This window comes from Dipodomys merriami, unplaced genomic scaffold (genome assembly GCF_024711535.1).
Source record: "Dipodomys merriami isolate MVZ:Mamm:240054 unplaced genomic scaffold, mDipMer1.0.p SCAF_37, whole genome shotgun sequence".
NCBI classification, from domain to species: domain Eukaryota; kingdom Metazoa; phylum Chordata; class Mammalia; order Rodentia; family Heteromyidae; genus Dipodomys; species Dipodomys merriami.
The window spans coordinates 4,751,549-4,768,885 of NW_027205270.1; the positions used below are offsets into that span (position 1 = coordinate 4,751,549).

The following is a 17,337-nucleotide window of genomic DNA, read 5'->3' on the forward strand; positions in this document are numbered from 1 at the left end:
TCTTGGTTCCTTTAGTTTCTCCTACTCCCTGGTTACTTTGTCCTTTGTCAGATTCAGTGCAGCCTTCAAGGGCACTGGAGGCAGAGGGAAGAGAAAGATGTTGGGAGAAGGGGAAAGGGAGGGGAAGAAAACAGGCTCCTCTCCTTGCTTTTGTTAAGGAATAAAAGCACACAACGTGTAAAAAATCATTTACTCTCTACCCAACAGCGCCAACGTGTTTGACACTGGTTTGCTGAGAGCTTGTAAAGAAACTGTGTTGACATTTTATTCACACAAGAGTTTTGAATTATATAAGAGTTCTTTGAGATGCGCTGCTGGGGATGATCTGAATAGTTCGGCTGGAGATGGGTGGGGAAACCCTACAAAAAAGCAACATAGGAGACCCAGAAAATTTTAAGTGTTCCTCTGAATTGTCAAGTGTAAAGGAGAGAGAAAATGGGAAGAACAAATATGTTTGCTTTTCCTTAGCCACATAATCTACTTGTGTTAGAAAGGACATAAAAAGGGACACTTTGCAAAGGACATAGAAACACTCAACTTTTTCTCAGTGCTCTTTTCATTCCTAGAGTAAGGAAAGATAGGAGCTGACCATAGTGTCCAAATACACCTTGATACCAGACATTTGCTTCTTCTGTACACTGATAGTTGATGCTTTGCTGCAGCGAGTACATGTATTCATGTATGTCTTTTCTGTTAAGGCAGATATATATTCCTGGTGGTGAGATAAAGAACTGGGATCAAATAGGAAAAATAAAAGAAACACAAACACCATATATGTGACTTCTCAGAGACAATGGCAAAAGTTTCTCTTAATAATTTATTATCTGTCCATATAGGTGCATGATATACAGACCTGAATACTATAAAACACAAACAATCATTCTATCAGTTTGAAACCTTTTTTGCAAAACATCACGTAGAAATTTATATATCCTATATCAATCTCATAATTTTCAATGGTTGCATAGCATTTCATCACATGTATGGCCCATATTCATTCTCTCTCTCTCTCTCTCTCTCTCTCTCTCTCTCTCTCTCTCTCTCTCTCTCTCTCTCTCTCTCTCTCTCTCTCTCTCCCTGAAATACAATGAACTGTGTGGTGGTGGCTCATGTCTCTAATCCTAGCTGTTTTAAGACCAGACTGGGCAGAAATATTTACCAGACTCCTCAACCCATAACTAAACACAATGGCACATGCCTGTTATCCAATGTACGTGGGGAGCAGAGAATGAGAAGATCACCATTCTATACTGGCCAAGGTAGAAAAGACCCTAAGAATACCTGCCTAGGAAGTAGCAAGTACAAACATGAATAGTGCCAACAAAACAAAATATTCTACCGTTAGATGGTTACTAATTTCTTGTTATTGTGAATAATGTTTCAACAATTAGCATTATTTTCTTATGATAAAGTTAATTGCTGGGTGAAAATTTTATATCTAAATTCAAGTAACCTGCTCAATTTTGACATATATTCCTAAGATTTTAAAATTTATTTCTAATATTTAAAGTTTTATCAAAGAATATGTTTGTTATGGAAATCCTGGTCAATATGCACACAAACACTATTGCATTTACATATTAATGCATATGGCAGATAGAAGAGAGCCATCACTACATGACCCCCACCTCCCCCCCCCCCCACATTTTCTTTTTCTTTTTTTGCCAGTCCTGAGGCTTGAATTCAGGGCCTGGCTACCATTCCTGAGCCTCTTTGTGCTCAAAGCTAGCTCTCTACCACTTGAGCAACAGAACCACATCAAACTTTTTCTCAGTAGTTTATTGGAGATAATGATCTCACAGACTTTCTTGCCTTGGCTGGCTTTGAACTGTGACCCTTAGATCTCAGGCTACTACATAACTAGGATTACAGGCATGAGCCACTGGCACTTGACTCCATGTATAATTATATATATTATACAAATATACTCTGCTGTGCATGCATGTATGTGTATAACTAACATATATCTAAGTGCATATGGTATTTTACAATGTATTTGCCTCTGTCTAACTCTATTTCTAACAGAAGGAAAAATAATAACAAAGCTGTTAGATATCTTTTGATAGAAATCAAATTTCATGGACATTAGATAGACCCCTTTAAATTTATAAGCAAAGATAACAGAGGGAAAATGTTGCTATTCTTACTCAGCTGATTAATGAAAATTACGGTTGAGGATGTAAGGAAACATGATATCGTCTCCCATTGGTTTTGACTTCTAACATACCATAACATATTGCCTTAAAATTCTTAGAGTTTCTTATGTCTAACTGAGTCAAATCCTGTCATATCTTATCTTTTGTTTACCAGCTTTCCTGTAATACTTAGTTCTGTATTTATTTTGTTCATCAACAAATTATACTAATAAATTTCTAATTTTCTCTGCTTCATGAATGCATACTAGGTTCCATAGGTAGAAAATTCTTTGGGATGTGCATGATGATTTGATTTAGACATTTTCCAAACTTTTCTCCTATTCCTTATTATAGTTCTGCCTATTAGAAAGTATACTCTACTCCACAAACAGGGTTTTTTTCCTTTGGAACAGTTTGAATCTTGTCACATATCCAGTGATTTCTATTCCCTTTGATCACTCTGGCACAGTGTAGTATTTGGTCATATTTCACATCCACAATTGTGTGGGCTACACTTGGAGTAAATGCAGGTTCAGAGGAAGGGAGACAGATGGCACTCACCTGTGGCTCACTTATCCTTAGCTAAGTCAGTGCATCTATTAGGAGGAGGAAGGCAAGAGATTGTACACTGCAGGGGTGGCAATGTGACCAAGCACTTCACCTCTGTGTTGGATGATTGCTTTCTCAGACTGTTGTGGAGTTGACCCGGTGTTCTCAGTTTCCTAACTAGAAAGGCAAAGATAGTTAGGAATCAGTATCAGTGAAATCCAGACATTACCTGTCCCTGATTTCCAGGAAAGACTCTAGCCCAAAGTATCAGAATTGTGACTAAGTTTGAAATAATTTTATGCTTACAAAAATTTCAGACATCACATAATGAATTATGAAATGCTATACCTAACATCTCCTATGTTAACCTTTGACATAATTATGGTACTTTGTCACAGCCAAGATACTGAAATTGGATTGCTATTAACCAAATTACTATTAATCATATTTCAGCCTTTATCTGAGTTTTCCTAATACTTCCACGAACATCTTTTTTCTGCTTTAGGATTCAATCCAGAATACACATGACATTTAGAGGTGCAGTAGTTTCCTGTTGTTCATGGAAATACATTCCAATACCCCATTGTATATGTGAAAACACAGATAGTAATAAGCTTTTAAAATTCTATTTTCCCCTATACATAAATATCTATAATAAAGTTTATTTTGTAAATTAGGCACAGCTAAAGGTGAACAATAATATAATTAGAACAATTATAGCAATATACTATGATAATAGTTATGTGGCCATGGTTGGTCTCCCAGTCAAAATACATTTTATATTAGATTTACCCTACTGTGTCAACGTGAGATGAGAAAAATGAGGAAAATGGCCAAGTTGTATTCACACAGTGGCTGATCATATGTGAAGGTACCTGGACATAGCCATTATTGGTGTTATGAGTTAGTCTGATCAATGTAAGAGATATACAGTGTCTGGTAGGCAGGCAGCATATGGCAGCATATACAGAAAGGAAGCACTGGGAGATGGTAGGATTCCTGCGTTAGGTGAAATAGGTCCAAAGGGTGTGAATTTCCTGAGTGCTTAAAATAACATAACAATTAAAACTTTTAAATTACTAATACTTGAAATTTCACTTCCTATTTTGACTATATACAATGGTAGAAATGGTGGAAGCCAGAAGTTCTGGTATGGAAGGGATTGTAGTAATTGAGCGTGATTATCTGGAGAGGCCCATCAAACACTCGAGCTGTTCTGGAGAAAATCACTTGAGTTTGATTACCAGTCAGGGATGATCTGAACTACCTATTTTCTTGCATTTGTCCTTTATTTTTTAGAAACTTTACAAAGGTTCTTTGAAGATGTATAGTATTTTCTCTTCTTTCAAAGGAAATATAGATTACTTTATTTCCTCTATTTTATTTCTTTGGATACATTAAACTCAAGGGCACACAACGTCATGTAAAGCCCAAGGAACCAAATAAGGCTGCAAACATCATTTTCAGTTGTGATTACAGAATGAGCAGTTTTCATCATGTACGAAGTGCATTGTATGCACTGGAGGTGGAATGAAATCAGTAGGTAACATATCTTTTCCACATTCACATGCACTGACCTTAAATGGAAGTCATTTTAACAGAACTAAAGCTGGGGCGTAGAGTTCATGCTTAAGAATGGATTTGAGGACTTCAACTGAAGTATACTTGGCTTGCCTGAAAGACCTTAAACCTAAGACTTGCTTCTAGAGTCCACAGAAAAGTCCTAAGTTTTGATCACAATTCATGTGGGTTTTTTTTTAGTGCCTGGCCTGGAGCTTGAACTTGTGGTCTGGGCACTATCCCTGAGCTTCTTTTGCTCAAGGCTAGTGCTTTACCACTTGAGCTACAGCTCCACTTTAGGCTTTTGTGGTAGTTAATTGGAGATAAGAGTCTCACTGATTTTGGGCTTAGGCTGGCTTCAAACCATAATCCTCAGACCTCAGTTTACTCAGTTTAACTAGGATTACAGGTGTGAACCACCCACACCTGCTACCTTGTATTTTTCATGAGTTCTTCAAAGTCAAATACAAATATCTTTCTACAACATTATCTTGGCAAGTTCCTGTGATTCATGGAGTTGAAAGAGACATATTACATGCTTTAGATTATACTTTTAGGTATACATGAGACCTCTATCTTTTTTTTTTAGTATATATTTTTATTGTAAAGATACTGTACAGAGGGGTTATAGTTACATGAGTAAGGTGATGAGTACATTTCCTATGGAGCATTGTTACTTCCTCCTTTGTTTTTCTTCTACCATCACTTCCCTCCCCATCTCCCCAGCTTCTCTCCCTGAGAGTTGTAAAGTTCATTTTCAACATAGTGAGACCTCCATCTTCAAGCTTGTTATGTATAGCCTTCCACAAGTATCTAAACAGAAACGTAGAAAACCCATGCAAAGCAGAACATTCTGAAGCTTTTTTTTTGGGATAAGATCATCCTCTGTCACTCTTCTAATCCATTGTGGTCAAGGGGTTGGATTTGGTGTCACAATTACTCTAATTTTCAGCTTCGTCTTCTTCTTCTCTGAGAATATGCACTCTGACTTGCTACAACCCTTTAGACAGTTTCTCTTTATATTAAAGCTCATTAAATTACAAACACATTAGATTCCCTAATCTATTCTCGCCTTCAGGAAAGACTAATGTGGTTTACAAATGAGAATTAATGTAAAAATGAATACTAGGGTATATTCTAAACAGAGGGGCTGTCAAGTGGTTACAAATTAATGTTTAATAAACCTTGAAAAGTGCTTCAGAATTGATTCAGTTGGTGCTTGTGTTCATGCAGTATCCAGAATGTAACAAAACAGTCCACACCGCCCCCTCCACAAAACCCATGCTTTCTCTAAGGAAATATACAGATTTAAAAGACACAAAGAACACCAAAAATAGCCTGAGAGAAAATATTAGTTTAGGTGAATTGCCAAAATCCTACTGCTTTTTTTGTGGATGGGGCAAAAGGTTTACAAACTGAACCTTCTGAATATTGTATTTGATTCCAAAACTTTTATTTTTCTTTAGGCTTTTCTCATCCCTTGGAGGTCCTATTATGGATCTCTTTCTTGCTTTAAGAATCATCATAGAGGGGCTGGGAAGGTGGCTCAGTAGTAGAGCACTTGCCTTGCATGCATGAGGCCCTGGGTTTGATTCCTCAGCACCACATAAACAAAAAGAAAAAAGCCGGAAGTGGTGCTGTGGCTCAAGGGGTAGAGTGCTAGCCTTGAGCTGAAGAACTGAGGGACAGTGCCCAGGCCCAGAGTTCAGGACCCATGACCGGACTCCCCCCCGCCCCCCGCAAAAAAAAAGAAGGAAACAGACAGAGAATACTCTGAGGATTCCTTGAACTAGCTTCCTTTAGAATTAACCAATAATTTAAATTGGACCAAACACAATTGAGTGCTTTATGAATATGAGTATTGGCACATGCATTTCTAACACGAATAATTTCTTAGAGGCTTTGAGACAGATACTTGTTAAGCATTACAGGGGCTAGACCATGTGTAATCAGGTAGTCTGTGCAAGCAAGCCTTCATGGGGCAATGTGTGAAGCTGTAGAAATGATGCCCAGGCTACAATAGGCACACAGAGAGATAACAGCAATATGCAATACCTACACAGTAAGGCTAAAGAGGCCAAAAAACTCTGCTCCATAGGGAGGCCGTAGTAAGCAATAGTGATCCATGCCTGTAATCCTTATTACATGAGAGGCAGAAATGACAGAATCATGAATCAAGATCAACTTAGGCTAAGTTAGTGAGACCCTATCTCCAAAAGAAAAATAGAAGGCTGGGAGTTGGAATATAGCTCAAATGGTAGAGCACTTAGCTACAAGTTCTGCAAAAAACCCACTTACACAACAACAACAACAACAAATTCAGAAAAACAAAACTAAGAGTAGTTATATGAGGTGCAACCTGTGAGGTCTTAGGGACCCTACATTCCTGTGTTATGAATGCTAGAAATGGAACTTTAGGATTTAATGTTTGCCTGATGGCTTTTAATCTTACATTTGACTGTTCCTTTTGTTTGTTTCACCCCTTAATTTCCTTATTCTTAACTTTTGGAACAGAAATTTATATCTTTTGCTTGTCCTATCCTTGTGGAATGAATACATGCACATCTTCAACTTTCTTTTTGAGTCTTGAGTATTACAGTTGAGTTTGACTCAAAGAAGACCTTGGGTTTGGATTATTATTGTTTTGTGCATGTGTGTTGGCTCAGCTTGGTTGCTCACAGCTTAATTTATCACCTGAGCCATTTCTCCAGTCCTGGAGTTGGATTTTTTTAATTGTGAAAATACTGTACAAAGGGGTTACAATTACATGGGCAAGATAATGAGCACATTTCTTCTCAAGCATTGTTGCCTCTTCCTTTGTTTCCCCTTCTCATCCCTTCCCAATACTGGAACAGTTACGACTTTGGGAATATTCAATGAAATGGATGCATTTGCACAGTGAAGTGGACATTCATTTTTGAAGGAGTGGGACTGAAAATTATAATTTGGGTATTGAAATTCCTCATGGGCCCATTTTGAAGATTTGATCCCCAGGGTCCCACTACTAGGAGAAGTGTGCCCTAATATACAAACCTTAGGACATTGAGGTCATTCCCTAAAGGAATTGTGAGATTCTGAAACGTTTTTCTGTCTTCTTCTCTTTTGTTCCTAGCTTTTGAAGAGGTATTAGCTTTGTCATACACATCTGCCAGGATATGCTGGCTTGCTATAGAACCCAAACAATAGGACCTGATCATTGCTTGCAACCTCCAAAAATAGTGAGACAAAATTAAACTTTTTATCTTCATAAGGAAATGCCTCAGGTATTTCATTATAGTGATAGAGAGAGCTAACTAACAAATGACTCTTATTTTAACATAGCACTATTGTAAACACTTCCAAAGATAAAGTGGCAAGTCAGAGGTCTATGGTCCATGCCTGTAATTCTAGCCACTCAGGAAGCTGAGATCTGAGAATCATGATTCAAAGCCAGCCCAGGAAGGAAAGACTGTGTTTCTTATCTTTAACTACTAAAAAGTCAAAAGTGGAGCTGTGACTTGGAAGAGCACTAGCTTTGAGCAAAAACCCAGGGACAGCATCCAGCATCCAGGCCCTCAGACCCTCAGATCAAGCTCCAGGACCAGTATAAACACACACACACAAACACACACACACATTGATAAAATGGTAAATGTAGATCGAAAAATGATTAACAATTCCCATGGGGAAAAGAATCAAATTCCTTTCTCCTTGAATCTGGGGTGCTCATAGGACTTACTGGAGCAATGGATTGTGACTGAAAAACCATTCTGGAGACTCGAAGTCAAGTAATAGTCTGGTAGTACTTCACAGCTATCCTAGAAGCCAGGGTTTGTGAACATATGTCACTAACTTAAGACCATCAGGCTGTAGGAAGACTGAGGCAAATGGAGAGTTCCTAGGAAGATGAGCCACCCTGTGGGGACACAATGTTATGGGTCACAAGGTTGGTTGTACATGAAAAAGCCAGACTGGAAGTAAATTCTTCAACCTCAGTTGTCCCAATAGATGCTGCATGAACGTCTCAGCTGAACCCATCTCTGACTTCTTGAACCTCAAATTTAGGACCAAAATGAAATACTCTTTATAAGACCCTGTAAACTTTGTTGCAATTAAAAATAGAGACTAGAAACAAATAATCAAACCTAATACTAAAAAAGTCATGAAATGATATTTAATGTATCAAATCAATGAAATGATTTGGATACATTTTACAAATTCATCTTTTAAAATACTATTTCTTAGATCACTATGGACAAAACCACAAAATGCAGATAAAATCTAAAGTGGAAACCTTTATCTTTTATGGAAGTCAGAGTCACTGTTATAATGCAGGCTGAAATGTTGGTCTAAGCCTGAGGTCTACAGTGCAGGTCCATATTTGTGTTTCATGTAGATAATGTCCAGGATCACAGTGAATGATTCCTAGTGAAGCCTTACGTAATTCCAGAAATACTGACCAAGGAAAATTAAATACCAAAATTGCTGCCAAGCTATTAGTACTCACCACTTCTTGATTAAGTCTATTGTCATAAAATTAGCATATCATGCAAATTTCCTGAGCCTTAGTTTCTAAAGTGGCTGTATGCCTTCTTCTGAGAACATATATTTGCTATGGAAAACATTCTCTATTTTAAATGAATATCAGTGAAGAAATTATTGAAAGGGACAAAAAGAAGCAGTTAAATATTATCCAATTTAAATCTCTCATGTTCATTGCCTTAGTCTTTATATTATTTCATGGATTATCTACAACATAAAGTAGAGCCAATTTTAAACTCTCTCCTAAGAACTATGCAACAAGTAGCCTTTAATTTTCAATATGTAGTTTCAGTTTTTACTGCACTTTAAAGAAGTGCAGTGTATTCTTTTCTGAGACTTTTTGATAGCATTTAGCTGCTGCCTTGGCTGGTTGGAGAACGAAACACCTACTTACTGGGCAAAGAGGTCACAAAAGTAGATTGCTGTTTTTCTGCTCTACTCTAAGCACAGAGAAAATCCCAGGAAATAGCTAGGTCTCAAACCATCTATTATTCTCTGACAATTTACTTTAGTTATAGCTTTGGGAAATTTAGATTCCTTTTCCTGACACCCCCCTCTCCCACTTAGATCTCTGCTAGTGGAAATTCTTGTTATCCTGTGGCCTCTGTCTCAGCCATCATGCTCTTGTGGTTGAGGGATTTATGTCAGTTAAAAATGGTGCTCCTCTTCTGACATTTATCCCTAGGCTTGCTCTCTGCTTTTGAGTAGCTGAAATGAGGAAAATATTACTTATGCAAAAAGGTAACTATGATTCAATTGTAGAGATATTTGAGTCTTCTGATAAAACACTTCTGGCAGGAGTAGAATTGTGTCATGCAACTAATACATAACAAGAGTTAGTCCAAAGGCCATGTCTTGAGAAACAGCACCTAATCCTGTGTGTGTGTGTAAGTGCGTATGTGTACATTTGTTTCAGTTCTTGCTCATATTAAACAATTCCTGAAACTTAATGGAATAACCTAGTCATTTGGTGATATTGATACATTTGTAGATAAGAAACTTGGGCAGTGCTTCAAGGAGATGGCTACTCCACAATGACAAACATCTCCTCCAAACTGGGCTTTGCTGTCTTACCTCATGGTACTGGGATGTCCGGACTCCTGCCAATGGTGCTAGCATGGATGGCACAGCTCTATCTCCCTATAGCTTCTCCATGGAGCTACTTGAACTTCCTTGTAGCATGATGGCTGTAATATGGCTATGATTGGATTTTTTTCTTCTAGCATTATTGAAAATTGGGCTTAGCTACTTGAATCTTCTAGGCAAGTACTCCACGACTGGAGCCACAGCTTTATTCTTTTCATTTGTATTTGTTTGTGAGATCTCACAAACTTTTCCAGGGCTGGCTTTCAAATTTGCAGTCTTCCTACCTCTGTTTCTGGAGTAGCTTAAATTAAAAGAATGCAACATTGTTCTTGGCTGAATGGTGGAACTCCTTTCATGGTTAGACTTCTTATACTGAGATCCAATATTTAAAGAGCCAAAATGGAAAGTGTAAAATCTTATAGGAACTTGAAATCTTTCAAATGATTAACTTAAAAATCCCCAAATGGGGCTGGGAAGGTGGCTCAGTGGTAGAGCGCTTGCCTTGCATGCCTGAGGCCCTGGGTTCGATTCCTCAGCACCACATAAGCAAAAAGAAAAAAAAAGCCGGAAGTGGCGCTGTGGCTCAAGTGGTAGAGCGCTAGCCTTGAGCTGAAGAGCTGAGGGACAGCGCCTAGGCCAGAGTTCAGGCCCCACGACTGGACCAAAAAAAAAAAAAATCCCCAAATGTCACTTGTTTTTGGTCATCAAGGTAACTAAACCCAGTCTGATTAAGGGAAGGACAATGAGTTTATTACCTTGATGGGACCAAGTGTGAACAATGGATAGTCAATGGGAACATTGAAGATGCAATCCTCGTTTTGTGGGGAACCTAACAACATAGAGCATTGCAGAAATGAGTTATGATGGAGATGACTTCCTCCTCTTTCTCTTCCCTGCAACTCCTAGACTGGAGTTAGAGGCATGCTTCAGATACTGTAGCAAGAAGATCTAAAACACATCAGACTTAGAGCAACACACAGAGAACTCCCCAACCTGGTGAAGCAGCAACAGGGAAGCAGAAAAGGAGCTCTTTGATATAACGCACCTCTCAGGATCCTAAACTTGCTGTTAGAAGGGAGAGGATGAAAAGAAAATCACATTTTAAGAATTTTGTTTCTAAAGGTTTAAAACACATTTTAAAAACAACATGTCAGGGTATTTGGTAAGTTATATAATGAAGAAAGATGGTCATTCCTATAGTCATCTGCTCAGGTACCCTATGCCAATGCAATTTGGTTGCAAATCTTTATTTACCAACCAGGAAGTATATTAAGCAAACATAACCTCAGTTTCATGAAAGTAGGTAGACTGTCTAGTAGCATTTTATGTTCATTCACCATTTTTTTCTTTTTTAGTAAAATATATATATACTTGGTAATACAAACAGAAATGAATAGATCCATGTGTGTTAATATGTGCATCAATGCTTATTTTTCTTTAACATTTTCTTAAAACATATAAGGTAAAAAATAAAATAACGCTAATTTCCTACGTTCACTCTTTACTCTCCAAATCCAAATATTTTTATATGCTTTTCCAGACATTTTGAGGAGATCATTTTACTTATGTGCTTTCATTGTTGATTTAAGGACACATTAAAGTCCTTATATAAATAGGCCATTTAATTAATCTTTGAACACAAATCTTTATATTCAAACAAATGCAATCATAATATTTCATTTATAAGTTTCTTTTTCCAAAGAACAGATTCTTCACTCCAGATTGAAAAGGATAATAAAATTATATAAAAATTACATTTATAGAATCTTGATACTAGCCCTGAAAATTTAATTTTAACTTTGTTGGCTTTCTGTGTTTAGATAACATGGAGGGTTTTTTTTGTAGTTTTCTTTTTTCTGTAAGGACAGGCATAGCGACATTTTCCTTCCTCAACAGAGAGGAGTAGGCATACTTCTTGAATCAATCCTAAGAAGAGTCAGAGTTCTACAGAAAAAAGATGCTTGGGTCTTAAAGAATTTTGGTGCTATTTTTATTTTATCTATTTCATGAACTAACTCCACATTTCTAAATGAAAAATGTGTTTCCTAAAGTGCAATTCAGTTGCACATTAATTGACACCATTTACTTGTGGTTACTCCTTTAATGTTATACTGACATCTTCCCTAAGGCAAAAGATCTCTATAGCAACCCCACCATTTCCCACACTGGGAACCCGTTATGGCCAGAGTGCTCCTTTCATTACATTTGGCTGCATACAATTTATTTATATAATTCTTTCTATCTTATCCTCTATGAGAAGCTCCCATTACTCTAAAGCTTCTCACCCCTTGGCCCTTGCTAGGACCTTGCTAGAATTTGACATTTCCTTCCACTTTTAGAGCCATGTCACTGTATTTCCTACATGTGGTATGGTTTCTAGATTTGCTTTTAATCTGGGCTCTTCTTTCACTAGTTGTAGGTCAAGAGCTGGAATTCAGTTCCTTTCTAGTATATCATTCTTGTAGAGAAGGGGACTCAAGTTTGTGAGGCCAGATTCTTCATTCTCAGTAAGAAATATCTTTTAGATTCAGGATTAGTAAAGTATAACTGGTAATAATTAAAATAGAAAAATGTGTAGATGTAATCCAGAAGGAAAATTATCTCCCTTAACTCTAAGTTCACATTTATCCTGAAGATGTTTCCTAAGAATCCAATTTCCATGATGTTTATGGATTTTGCCTTTAATCATATCCTACTGAGCATTAATTGTTCAGCAAATGTGGTGGGTGATTTAACACTGCTTCCCACATAAGATTGGAGGAGAAAATTTCCTTGACTGGAATTATGGTCTCTGGAGTAAAAATGAAACAACTCTTTCTTCTACCTATAATTGGGGTTGGCAGTTGCTGGCACAGTGCCCATTCTGACCCATGAAATCAATCTCTTCCAGTAATGTTAACACATAGAAGGAAAAGAACCCATAATATTTTGCCTATTGGTTTCATGTATCCGAAACTCTTACAGATTTTGCAGATTGCAGATGCCCCCTAAAAGTGATGTATTTTTGTGGAAGATTTTAGATTTTAATATGTACATTGAACTAAGAAGAGTTCAGTAGAAACAAATTGCTATAATATTTATTATTAATATAGCTATCATATTGTCTGAGTTGTGTCAAAGGAGCTATTTAGTTCTTCCCTTTCTTCCTGTAGCCATTCATTTGTATTTTCCATGTGCAAACACCGAAAGATATTTCTCCATGGGAGCCAAACCCTGCAAGCACACAGAGACTTGGAGTTTAATTTAATCTCTCTTCCTTTGTCAGCATTGACTGTAGAAGAATGCATCAAAATCCTGGCAGAATACAGAACTGTCTGGATAAATGATTAATTATCAAACAATATTTCTGTGTAGAGATAGTACACAGGAAAAACTTGAGAAAAAAATTAAATGTCAGTCTGCATTCTGAACTCCTTCCCACTCTGAATATCCATATGTACTTGACAAAAACAGAGATTAAGTATTCACTGAATTGAAGAAAAATATTAAGAGCTGCCAAGTGAAATTTTATGGCTTATTTGTGAATATATTTATGCTAACAAACCCTGATTCAGAAATAGTTTACGGGTATGCTGGTAAGAGGACTTTGAGAGTCAGACACTCAAAATTTTCTTAAGAGACAGATAATTGGAATCAAATATTTATGGGCCCTCTAATAATGTGTTCAACATCACATATGCATCAGATATTACATTTATGAAATTTCATAACACCTATAAATTACATGTTCCAAATATATAATATATAACATATATATGTGTATATTATACATACTACACATGTAAGATGGGTACATTATCTAATTTTCTTTCCTGAATTTTTTCAAAAAAATTATGTTCACCAGCAAAACCCTGGAATGTTACCTTACAAAGCCTTGCTGGGCACTCAGCTGTTTACATCAGCAAGCATTACCATAAATGCCATTTCTAAAGCAAGTCTGAATCCTATGGCTCAAAGGGCACCGAGCCCTGGAACCTTTTACAAACTTGAAGCTAGATTCTGCTCCACAAAGGTATACCTTCTTAACGAGAGTGTTCAACCTAAGCTTTTATGAAAATTGTTCCAATTAATAGTCTTCTATGATGGATATGGGATGTGGTTATGAATTTCCATTTCAGTTCACTTTGTGCAAGAGCAATCATCCTTAAAGGCTCATAATTTCTTTTAATTGGATATTTCATTACCAGGCAAGGGTACAGAGAGCAAAACTAATTTTCCTTGCCTTTTATTTAGCCCACTTTATTTTGAAGTAAGTGCTGATGTTGTAGGCCTTAGAAGCAATTTCTGTTCCTGCTTCTAAAATTAATCTGCAGAACAAAGGAAATCAAATCATTCTGGTGTCCGTGCCTCAGTTTCTCTTTTGCTGACAATAAGACTTTTAAAGTTAAAAAGTGTACATTAAAGTGAATAGGCTCTTTGCTCGCAGTCTAATCTATTGTTATTTTCATGAAGAAATCTTACGCATGTTTCATGGTTTAAGTCTCTTTTGAATGGAGCTAGCTGTGCTTCTCTCAGTAAAGTTAAGGATGATCACAAAGATAGATATTTTGGAATTAGGTAACTTTCAAAATAGTCCTGATTCTGTCATTATTTGACTGTAATCTTGGTATAGTCAAAGGCAGCTTCCAGACTTGATTTCTACCTTTGCCCTTGTGCTTTGTTGGCTCCCACTAAGTATTAATATGTTGTTTATTACCTGCTCTATCATCACAGAAGTATCTGGCCCCTGGCCACATGCCTTTAAGGGAATCTAGGATTAACCCTGCCTTCCCTGTATCACATCCATACAAGCCCCCATCTGTGACAGTCTTCACTCCCATTCTGCCGACCTTACCTCCATCTCCCAGCTCAGCAATCCTGGACCTTTCTCTTCTCTCCATGACCCACAAGATCTCTCATACTTGGATCCCATCACCTCATAATCTGCTGTCACTTATCTCCTTGCTGAGGTTACATTCTATTATGCTGTCACAAACATTTTCTTGCAAATCATCACAGTTATCTTGTAAGTTTTTCTCTCTGTTTTATTCTATATGACAAACTCTACTTTGAGTCTGTAGAAGACACATTTCTAGTGTTCATGTTGATGCTTTTGCAAGTTGAACAATGCTAGAGAAAAATCACATAATGAAGACTTCCGTGTAATCATCTCAGTTCTTAACACTTAATAGATTCACAAAATCCAGCTCTGCTTTTTAACTAGGTTTATGCTATTTTACTAGTTACTCAAGCATAAGTATCTATTCAAATCTTCAACATCTCACATTTAGAAAAGTTCTTGCCTCAAATGTTACTGAGAAAGTAGAAGCCCAAAGTCTTTACAATTTCCCACTAGGAACCCTACAAACTTTTCTAAATTCACTTATACCTTGTCATGACTTCCTTCCACATTGTTAAATTCTTCTTCTCCCCCCATCCCCAGAAACAATTCAAATGGCTACATTCAATTGACATATTTCTTTCCTCATTTTATTCCACCTCTTTCAGGGTTCAACAGTTCTCCTTCCTGATGTGCTTTTGGCTTCTTGATTCCTGGGTTTGCTTTCTGGTTTTCCTTCAATTTCACTAACCTTCCTTCTTAGACTCCTTCTATCTACTGATCTCCATAAGTAGGAGTAATTTGTAATTCTCTTTTTATCATTTTTTCAGTTATTCTTTTCTCATTAGGTGATTGTTTCCTTACTTTGCATGCCTCTAACGTATTTATATTGCTAAATTTAATAATTTGTTTCCTGCTTTTGGACTTAGAGAAGCTCTCAACAGAACATTAAAATTCTTTAACCAGAACAATTAAACTTTTGTCTCTCATCTAAATGTTCTTGTGACTGTCGATTTTCCTTTTGGCAAATGTCAATATTGTCTTGCTTGCCCAAATCAAAACCCAGGCACTCCATGAGAATGTCATCCTTCAACAGTTCCACGCTACTCTCCTGCTGAAAGATTTTCATTGGTACGTTCCCAATAATGGATTAACCATTTTCAGTTTCTGACAGAATATCCTATCATGCTTCCCATCTTTAGTCTTATTTGTCTAGTTCTACTATGTGGATCCTGCTAAATTTAATCCTAACTTAGGACCCTGGCATATTTTCTTTTCTTTTTTTCCCCCTAGGTATCAGGAAACTTAGTATGATTAAAATAAGCAATGGTCTCCTGCCTTTTTATTTTCCTTTGTATCTTTTTTTGTATATATTTTTATTGTAAAGATACTATACAGAGGGGTTACAGTTACATCAGTAAGGTAATGAGTATGTTGTTTTTAAACGTTATTATGCTTAATTCAAAAGGAAGGTTAACTCCTGCTAACACATTATCTTAAAGTAGTATTCTCAAGTATTTTATTACCATGACCACATTCATGGATAATAAGCATTGGCAAGTACATATAGAACCATAATGTGAATTATTTGTAATATATCATAAATTAACAAATACTTATTAAACAATGATTAAGCAAAAGAAAGACAGATTCTTCAGTAAAAGGTGCTGGCAAAATTGGTTAAACACCTGCAGGAAACTAAAACTAGATCCTTATCTATCACCCTGCACCAGAATCAACTCCAAATGGATCGAAGACCTCGAAGTCAAAGCAGACACCCTAAAAACATTATATGAAGGAAGAGGAGAAACTCTAGGGCTCCTTGGCACAGGCTGAAATTTTCTTAATAAAGACTCAGAAACACAACAAATCAAAGAAAGGCTAGACAAATGGGGTTATATGAAACTGCAGAGGTTCTGCATGGCAAAGGACATAGCTAGCAAGATCAATAGAAAGCCCAGGGATTGGGAGAAGATCTTCACTAGCCATACAATGGACAAGGGTCTCATATCTAAAATATACTTAGCACTCAAAAATGAGTACATTTCTTATTGAGCATTGTTACCTTCTTTTACCTCCTCCTTTGTTATTTTCCCCTACCCTCTCTTTCCTCCTCACTCCCCCCCCTGTCCAATCCCACCCCCGCCTCAAGTTGTAAAGTTCATTTTCAACAGTGTCTTGTACATCTCATTGTTACAATGGGTCAACCTGTATCCTTATTTCAACATTTTGTTATTTCCCTTCCCCTCTCCAAATTAGAAAAATGTATATACAAGATGCAGGACACCAGAATCAAATAAAGTGAAAACAGAGGGTTATACCATGGGGGAAGAACATGCAAAAGAAACAAAAAAAATCACATAGTACATTATACATACAACATCAAGAAAGATAAAACCTCTTCTTTGGGCCTGGCTTACTTTACTTCAATGTGATATTTTTTGTTGTTTTTTTGAGAATTTGTTTTTGGGGATTTAGTTTTTTGAGTTCTAAGTATATTTTAAATATAAGACCCTTGTCTGTTGTATGGCTAGTGAAGAACTTCTCCTAATCCATGGGCTTTCTATTGATGTTGATAGCTATGTCCTTTGCCAGTTTCAGGCACGCCCATTTGTCCAACTTTTCTTTGATTAGTTGTATTTCTAGGTCTTTATTAAGAAAATTTCA

The 17,337-nt window shown here is 36.8% G+C and overlaps 1 long non-coding RNA gene across 1 annotated transcript; it reads right to left on the reverse strand.

Annotated features, from left to right (window-relative positions):
- Positions 1–603: 603 nt before the first annotated feature.
- LOC138804573 (uncharacterized) lies at positions 604–14,752 on the reverse strand. The gene is made up of 3 exons (XR_011365298.1): positions 14,686–14,752; positions 2,697–2,861; positions 604–712 (listed from the first exon to the last, which is right to left on the reverse strand). It is a non-coding gene; the product is annotated as an uncharacterized lncRNA (long non-coding RNA).
- Positions 14,753–17,337: the final 2,585 nt, after the last annotated feature.